This window comes from Henckelia pumila, chromosome 4, assembly GCF_033568475.1.
Source record: "Henckelia pumila isolate YLH828 chromosome 4, ASM3356847v2, whole genome shotgun sequence".
NCBI lineage: Eukaryota > Viridiplantae > Streptophyta > Magnoliopsida > Lamiales > Gesneriaceae > Henckelia > Henckelia pumila.
In genome coordinates, this window is record NC_133123.1 from 100,312,633 (window position 1) to 100,321,176 (window position 8,544).

Genomic DNA, 8,544 nt, shown 5'->3' on the forward strand with positions numbered 1-8,544 from the left:
CTAACTGATAGATTGACGTTAATAATTGTCATTATTATTGCAGGGTCTAACAACAAGCGGACAACTGGAATGCGCTTTGTTGAGTGTAGTTAATTTATGTATCATGATATAGGTGACCAGTTATTTTGTATTTTGAAATACATATGTTACCAAACAAATTTTTGGCTCATGATGCTTCATTTTTTAATCTTTGGTGTGGTTGAAGATTTTGGTGCATAAATTTATATTGATATGAATGAGCGTCTATGGTTAATTTCTTTATTATTTGGTTTTTTTTTAATTTTGGCTTTTATTAGGGAAAATTGCAGATTCCCCTAATTTCTGACCATCTACACGATTTTGACCACTGAATTGAAATTTATATCATATGATACATCGTTGGATTTGAATTTTTGAAACGATCCTACCGTAAAAAATTTTAGGCAATCGAAATTGTTTTGGGCACGGGTGCACACGGATCCCCCGCACCATAGGATGAAGGAGATCAAAACTATATATATATATATATATATATATATATATATATATTTTTATATTACTATTTTATTAAAGAAAAACACCACTTAGTAATCGAATTAAAATTAATTGATAAAGCTCAAGATGAAATATCTAAAATACCTTTCAAAAAGACAAAAAAAAAAATGAACAAAGTCTCTATCTCTATTGTATACTTCATTTGTCCATGATTTTTTTCATTTTTATGCCTTCATTTTATTAATTTAGGGTTTAGGGTTTAAAGTAACTACTTTTGATATCTTGTGTAATATTATCCACTTAACAAAATCTTTTAAATTATTTAAATATTTTTTTTAAATCTATATCTATACTTATAAATTTTAAATGGTTATATCACTCTTAATAAAATTAAAATTTATTAATTTGAAAATAAAAAATTATAATGTTTAAATAATTATTTTAACTATAAAAGCCAGTGTTCTAAAAATCGGACTAGGCAGCGCCTAGGCGTTAAGAGATGGCCGACCGCCTAGAAAAAGTGCTAGTCAGCCAGCCTAGGCGGTCCTGGCGCCTAGGCAGGCCTGGACGAACTAACCATAAATGGTTTTTTTTCTGGCTTTTATATTAAAAGTCCAATAAAAAACCGACGAAATTTTTTATTCACCCTTTCACAACAAATCTTTCCACGTCGTTTCCAAAGAGAAGATAATAAAATTATGGAAAATAATAAGTAGAGAAAATTTGTGATATTTTATTATTTATGTAATTTTGAACTAATTTGAAATTTGATGTCATTGTGTTGAATATTTGGATATTTAGTAGAAAATATTGAGATCAACAAAAATAATTGAATATTTAGCCCTAGGCGATAGGTACCGCCTAGCGTTTTTTAGAACATTTATAAAAACACGTAACACATGCAAAAGAACACTAATATAAATTAAAAGTTTTTGGGCGGAAAAGTAGGGATAATTTGATCATACATTTACCGGCACTACTTGAATGATGTATTTAAGGGTAAAGATTTGTCAATATTTGTGAAGTCCACTAAAAAAAATAATAGTTCTAACATATATTGATAGATCTCAACCCTTAAATTTACATTGAGACAAGGTATGTACAATCTCACAATCTCATGTATCGGAAGAGTAGACGAATTATAACTCAGTAGGCCACCGAGAGGGTGTCACCGGCACTTTTACCTCAAGATCTGGTCCTGGTCGGTGACACGTGTCAACATACCACCACTCATTTCACCGTCCAATGTGTTTTATATTTAATTTATTTAATTTTATCTATACATCTTATAATAATAGTAATAAAGGTAAAAAAGATCCAATAATGCATCCAAAGGACACATCAGCTTTAAACTTTTAAAAGAGCTTAATTCTTCTTTTTCAAAAATTGAAAGAAAAGGTTAATTCTTAACCTGCAAGAAAATTGTAGGACACGGGCGAAGTGCCAATTCATAACTTCCCACATTCGCCTTTTCCCTTTAAAGCATGAATTAATTTTTAATATATTTTTTTTCATTTGATCTATACGTTTTTTTTTTTTTTAATAATGGCATATGATATATATATCCTTGAAAAGATAGAGGAAGGAAAAAAATTGAAAGATTAGGAAAAATATATAATAATTTGTTAAAATTTATCTTCAAATTGGAAAAAATAGAGACACCATCTCCTTGCACATCCTATACAATATCGTATCAAAAATCATATATAATATAAAAAATAACGAAATAAAATTTTTTTATATCGATAACTTGTTAAAACTTTAATAGTAAATAAGAGTAATATAATATATAAAGTGTGTGTATGTTAAACCGTAAACGGATGATTTTATGTTATCCCATTTGAGCATTGTTTGAATGGGTATCCAATGACCCATATTTTTTTACATTTTAGATATTCACGTGAACGGGCTAATTGCATCTACACCTCCTGTGAAAAGTCTAAAAGGCATAAAATCTCTTGTGTAAAATTAATAGCATGTTAGACTCTATGTTTTAAAAAAATTAGCATAAAAACCCTATAAAAGGGTATAAATATGCCCGAGTTTGTATAACATAAAGATGAAATGTGCTACATTTTAAAAACTGAGGGATGCATTAGCCTATTAATATTTTTTAAGGAGTTTTATGTCTTTAAGATTTTTCACAAGGAATGTGGATGCAATTAACCCTCACGTGAATATCTAAAATGCAAAAAAATTGGGCCATTGAATACAGCATATGAACAATACCCATATACTAGCATAGACAAACCCGTGTTAAACCCCCTCCCAAGCCATTAAAGTAAACAACCACTCCGCCAGTCGCTCTACAAATAACCCCTCTCCGAATCCAACACCAAATCAATCAACGTACACACCAAAAAAGAAAAAAAAAAAAAAGGAAAAAAAAGAAAAGAAATGTCGAATAACGAGCAGGTCTCGATTCCCCTCCACCTCTGTTTCTTCCTCGCGATACTCTTGGCGTTCGTGGGCTTCACCTGGTACGAGTCCATTTTCGAGAGCTTCTTGGGGCAAGTGAAGCTCCTTCTCATGGTGTCCCCGCTGTTGCTGTTGCTGCTGCTGGCCGTGGCCACGTCGAGCTGGGACCAGGAAGCCATCCACACGCCGTGGGGGCTGGGCCTACTGCTCGTGCTTCTCTTCTTCATGATTTCTTACCACTCTCACTTCCGAGACCGATGCTTCCCCCTCCTCACTTAATTAATTTGCTAGGGATCGATCATGGAATCAATTTTTCTTTTTTTTTTTTTTAACTCTGGAGATGTCAGTTTACCTGCAGGAAGTACATGTGATTGCGTATCTCAAAAAAAAATTTAAAATAAAATGTACATGTGATTGTGTTCTATGCTGAGTGGCCATGCGTAAGATCAGTAACTAATCTTGGTGAATTATTTTTAATATTTTGATATTGAATTTAATTTGTTATATATATATATATACTAATTTCGGTTAATTACTCTAAAATACCTAAAGCCAAATACAAGTTTTCAACACATTCAAACTTTGTGTCGGGGAGTTATAATATGGGTGAATTGGTGTTCAGTCCCTAAATCCAAAATCAAATTAAGAATCAGTCCCTTGTCAGAAAAAATTTGTTTGCACTCCCTGGGCCCACATTATTTTTTTCGGATAAAATTAAGTACAAAATATTGAAAATATGGTACAAATACATGATATTTAAGCACTAATTGTTCAAGATCGAGTACAAAAAATATAATTTTGAGTATAAAATCTAAACATCTTTATTAATGTGAACTTGCAACACGTGTTTGAGTACTCAAAAATCATACATTTGTACCAGATCTAACACATCGAGTACTCAAAAATCACATATGAGTACCATATTTTCAATGTTTTGTACCGATTTTCATCCAAATAAGATAAATGTGTTATTAATATCAATATTTTTTAGTACTCGAAAATCATATATTTATACTAGATCTAACACATTTGATACTCAAATATCATGTATTTGTACCATATTTTTCATGTTTTGCACCAAATTTCTTCCGAAACAAAATACGTGGACCCAGGAAGTTTAAACAAAGTTTTTTTCTGACAGGAACTGATTACTAATTTAAGTTTAGATTTGGGGACTGATTACAAATTTACCGTAATATAATATATTGTTAATGATGCGGGGACTGATGACAATTTTACTTTTTGATTTAGGGATTTTATAGCAATTCAACCTTAATTTTGTTCAACTGATGAGTAACAATTATTCTCTTCCTTTTTCCACAAACATTTTTTTTTTTCATTTTTTTCCTTGTCATGATCCATAAATCGTTCAACTGATGAGTAACAATTATTCTCTTCCTTTTTCCACAAAATCATTTAAAATAGAAAAAATATTTCAAATGAAATTTATTATACTTGAATAATTATCATAATAAATTATTATATAATAATGGTTTATAAATATTTTAATATAATATCTTTCCTTAAATTTAAACTAAGGAACACCAACACCACAGAATGCATGTAATGTGTTTATATACAGTTATTAGTGTTTTCCTAAAAAAAGTTCGTAATTATTTTTAAAATATATATATATATATATGCATAGTAAATTAGTAATAGTAATTAGCTTCTTGTGAGGATCTATATCATGTAGATCGATCCGTTTTATATATATAATGAAATTTGATACCTCTCACAAAATTGACCCATAAAACAATCATATATAAAAGTTAACTTTACATGCTATAATAACAAAATTTTCTCCATGCATGGCGACAACCCTAGCAGAGAATCTCCTCTTGGTGGCTTGCCGGCGGTTGAGCCTAAACCACCTGATGGTAATCGCAAATCCTATGCAGTTGTCTTCATCGCTTCTTCACCGCGCACCCTAAGGAAGAGTTTCATCGATGGTGAAAATCCGATCGTGAGTAAGGCGCCAGTTTTATATAAGAACACTTCGAGCATCTTCTTCTCCGATGATGGGTCCGCGACATGGGGTCGCTTCATCCTCATGCACTCATCGGTAAATTTTTGGGAGGGTGGCTGGCGAAAGAAAATACTTTGAAAGCTTTCGGTGTAGTAGGTTTCGTGGGGCCATACTCTGTTAAATTTTCTCATACCAGGTTTCCTCTTCATAGATTTTCACTTGGAAGAAGACATGGCTCGATTTTGGAGCAGAGGGCGGTGGTTTTTACAGGGTCATTAATTTCGGGTGTTCAAATGGACTCCCGATTTTGATTATCAAAAGGAATGCTCGATAGTTCCCGTCTGGGTGAGGCTTCCAGATCTTCCCATTTTTTTATTTGATAAAGCTCATTTGTTTTGTGTTGCGAGTCTCATTGACAAACCTCTAAAAATGGATGAACTTACCTCTAAAGTCGAAAGACTGATCCTAGCAAGGGTGTGTGTAGTAGCCCAATTTCATTTTACAAGATGAAGCTGCTAAACATGTTTAGATTTAATAAAACATGATTAAGAGATTTTTATATGATTTATCGGACCAAGGATTTGGGTCCAGAATGCCCGGGAATGCTAAATGGGCTTATTGGGCTCGGGCAGATCGGAGGATCCGCACTGGGTTCGGAGGGTCCGTACCCAAGGGACTTCGGGGGCACGATCGGAGTTTGAAGGATATTGAGATCGAACGATTCGATCATGGGATCGGATGGCCCGAACTCGCCAAGGACAGATGTCAAAAGGAATTCTACAGGTGTATCGGACGTAAGAGATTGGACGATCCGAAGAGGGATCGAACCGTCCGAACTTGCATGCATGCAACGTGGATATCATGCAGTGATCGGACCATCTGAATCGGGGATCAGACCGTCCAAACGTTGTCTATAAATAGGGGTCCGAGGGCTCACATTTGAAATGCAATCAAACCTCTCCTCGGCCCATGTTAGCTCAATTTTAAGAGCTTTTGGGTACTTTTATTTTAATAGTTGGAGTAGATAGTAGTTTTTATATAACAGACAGTGTCCGCAGTAGTAGCCAGGCGGCAAAGCTCTGGCGAGGCGTCCAGGGGTCGTAGCTTGGCTATGCCCAGGCTCTAGGGCATGCGACATCAGCGGGCTGATGACGGACAAAAGTATGGCTCTGGTTTCCTATATAAATAAGGAGTAGACTATAGTTTAATTAAGGCTTTTAGAGCCTGTTAGATGATGTTTGACATGTTAGATAATGCATTGTATTTATGCATTGTAGTGCTTCATGGTCGGCTTGGACCTAGATGGGAGCTTCTAGGATCTGTCTTAGTAAGGTATGGAAGTGTTATTCGAGATATCCAGATTGAATATGCATGTATTATGTGTTTGCATGTATTATGTGATTGTATGTTTTATATGCCTTTATATACAACATGTCATAACTGTACGTTGCATTCATATGTATATCGAGCTTTATTACCTTAGAGGTAACCTGTAGTAGGACGCTCACCCTACGAGTCATTGATGGTTAGATACGTAAGTCTTGTGTCAGGTCACCATGATTGGTTGGATACATGTACTAGTATCAGGTCACCATTATCCACTGGGTATATGAGCCACCTCCTGAGGCGATGGCGCAGTGTGCTATATACCCTGGGCCCGGTCTATGAGCTAGTTTCTTGACCTGAATGTCTTGGTACCTAGTTCATTTGCATTCATGAGTATATAATAGTGTATACTCATACTCTCGTACTGAGCATGTTAGGCTCACTTCTGGTTATTTTCTGTTGGCTGGATGCCCTATTCCATGGGGCAGTTGCAGGTAGTTATCCCGGAGACAAGGAGGTTAGGTGGTGACCAAGGCTGGATAGCAGGGTTGACCACTAGGATTTGCTTTCATGGTATTTGACTTACTTTAATTCCGCAGTTGCTCTGATTAAAATTATTTTATTGATTAAATGCATGCTTAAGTTTTGATTAGTAGATGATCACGGTACGGATCACTACATTTATGGTATCAGAGCATGCAATAAGATTCTTTGGGACATAGTATTGATTTTGGGTTATCCTTTGTAGGATTGCGAGTTGGATTCAATGACGATAGTTGTATCATAAATTGGAATAGCAGGATACCTAGGCTTTTCCAAGATTGTCATTGCCAAGGTTTGCAGCAAAGGTTCGTATTATGTGGATCCCAGCAGGATGGAGCTGGAAGAGAAGATCCAGTTATCAACGTTAGGCGTTTCTCAGGGTTGAATGGAATGTGTGACATGTAATTTACCATTTTGCGTCGACCAAGGAAGCCACCCCGAAAGATCCTCCACTAGAAGCTGGAGATATTGTCAGAAGAATCTTGTCTTATCTACCTGATTAGGAACCCAAAATATTGGAAGGATCTGGTAGATTAACAATATTTAATCTTTTAGATCTTGCGATGAAGAAGGTCTGCTGACATGAGTAGCAGATGAGAAACTTCATGTTCAAGATTAGTAGACGGAATGATAGACTTCCGCGGAAATTTAAATAATGTACTAAGTTTTATTGTAAACAGCATTTCAGTTGTAATCAGATGTAATTGATGTACTAAGATTTTGTTGTATTGTACATCTTTCAGTGTAATCTTTTGATTAAGTTATATTTTACATGGGATTGTAATAAAGATTGTATTAGAACCTGGATTGGTGGTACAAATATTGTAATGTTTTGGATTATCTTGATTATATTGAATAAAAGATCAGTCATTTGTTTTAACGTGTATATAATTAAGATTGAATTATGCATGTTTTCAGTTGATTAGTACTAGGTGTTTTTCTTGGGATGACCTAGTTAATCACTTGACTATGGATAGTGCCATGGGTGATGCGATTCATCAGGGGGCTTGAGTGTTTGTTCTAGGCGGGTTCCCTTAGAACAGTTGGCTGTTTTGACCTCTTTAGGTTATTGCTTTATGATGATGGATTTTCATCAGGATGCCAGTGAAAGAGTGGGTGCCCGGTTAGCCAACTTGTGGCTAAGGGCTTTTGTGACTCTATGTATAAACAATCTTTGTTTAATATAATTTACATTCATTAATGGCATTTTCTTTGTCTTTCTTCATATTGTTATATTGTGATATACTATTGATGTTTTGATAAAAACCTTGAATATACTATAGTGTAAGTAAGATGAGATAGTGAATAAAGAGAGATCACTATTATGAAACACATCTTATAGTCACTGTATATTCTAAACAGTTTCTAGTCAATTGAGTCGTTCGCTAATAAGGATAAGGATCGCTCGAGATTGAGATTAACATTTGTGATGCTAAGTATCACGTTTCATTGGTAATGGACATGGAGATGTTCAAAGCATGCAAATGGATATTCATATGATGAATGATCGAACTACCCTATTCGGACTTTCCAAGTGGTTATCACTTATCGAGTAGATAAAGTCCGTGGTTTTGGTTGTACACCATTAGTCCTTACTACTTGAAACATCATTGAGACTCTATATGCTAGTACTATACTTTGACTCGTTTACCGACTCTATTGGGGTCATCAGGTGTCGGGATTAGGTACAGTTATGACACATATAGGAGTCAATGCTTTGTTGTCAAGGATTCACCACATACTTGCGAGTGTGGATATCCTATGCGATCTGAGGAGATATTAGTGTGACGAATCTCTGGCCATAGTACATGATG

General features: G+C 34.8%; 1 long non-coding RNA gene across 1 annotated transcript; it reads left to right on the top strand.

Moving 5' to 3' along the window:
* The first annotated feature begins 4,567 nt into the window (after positions 1-4,567).
* LOC140867643 (uncharacterized) lies at positions 4,568-7,389 on the top strand. The gene is made up of 4 exons (XR_012145216.1): positions 4,568-6,022; positions 6,139-6,193; positions 6,676-6,760; positions 6,936-7,389. It is a non-coding gene; the product is annotated as an uncharacterized lncRNA (long non-coding RNA).
* Positions 7,390-8,544: the final 1,155 nt, after the last annotated feature.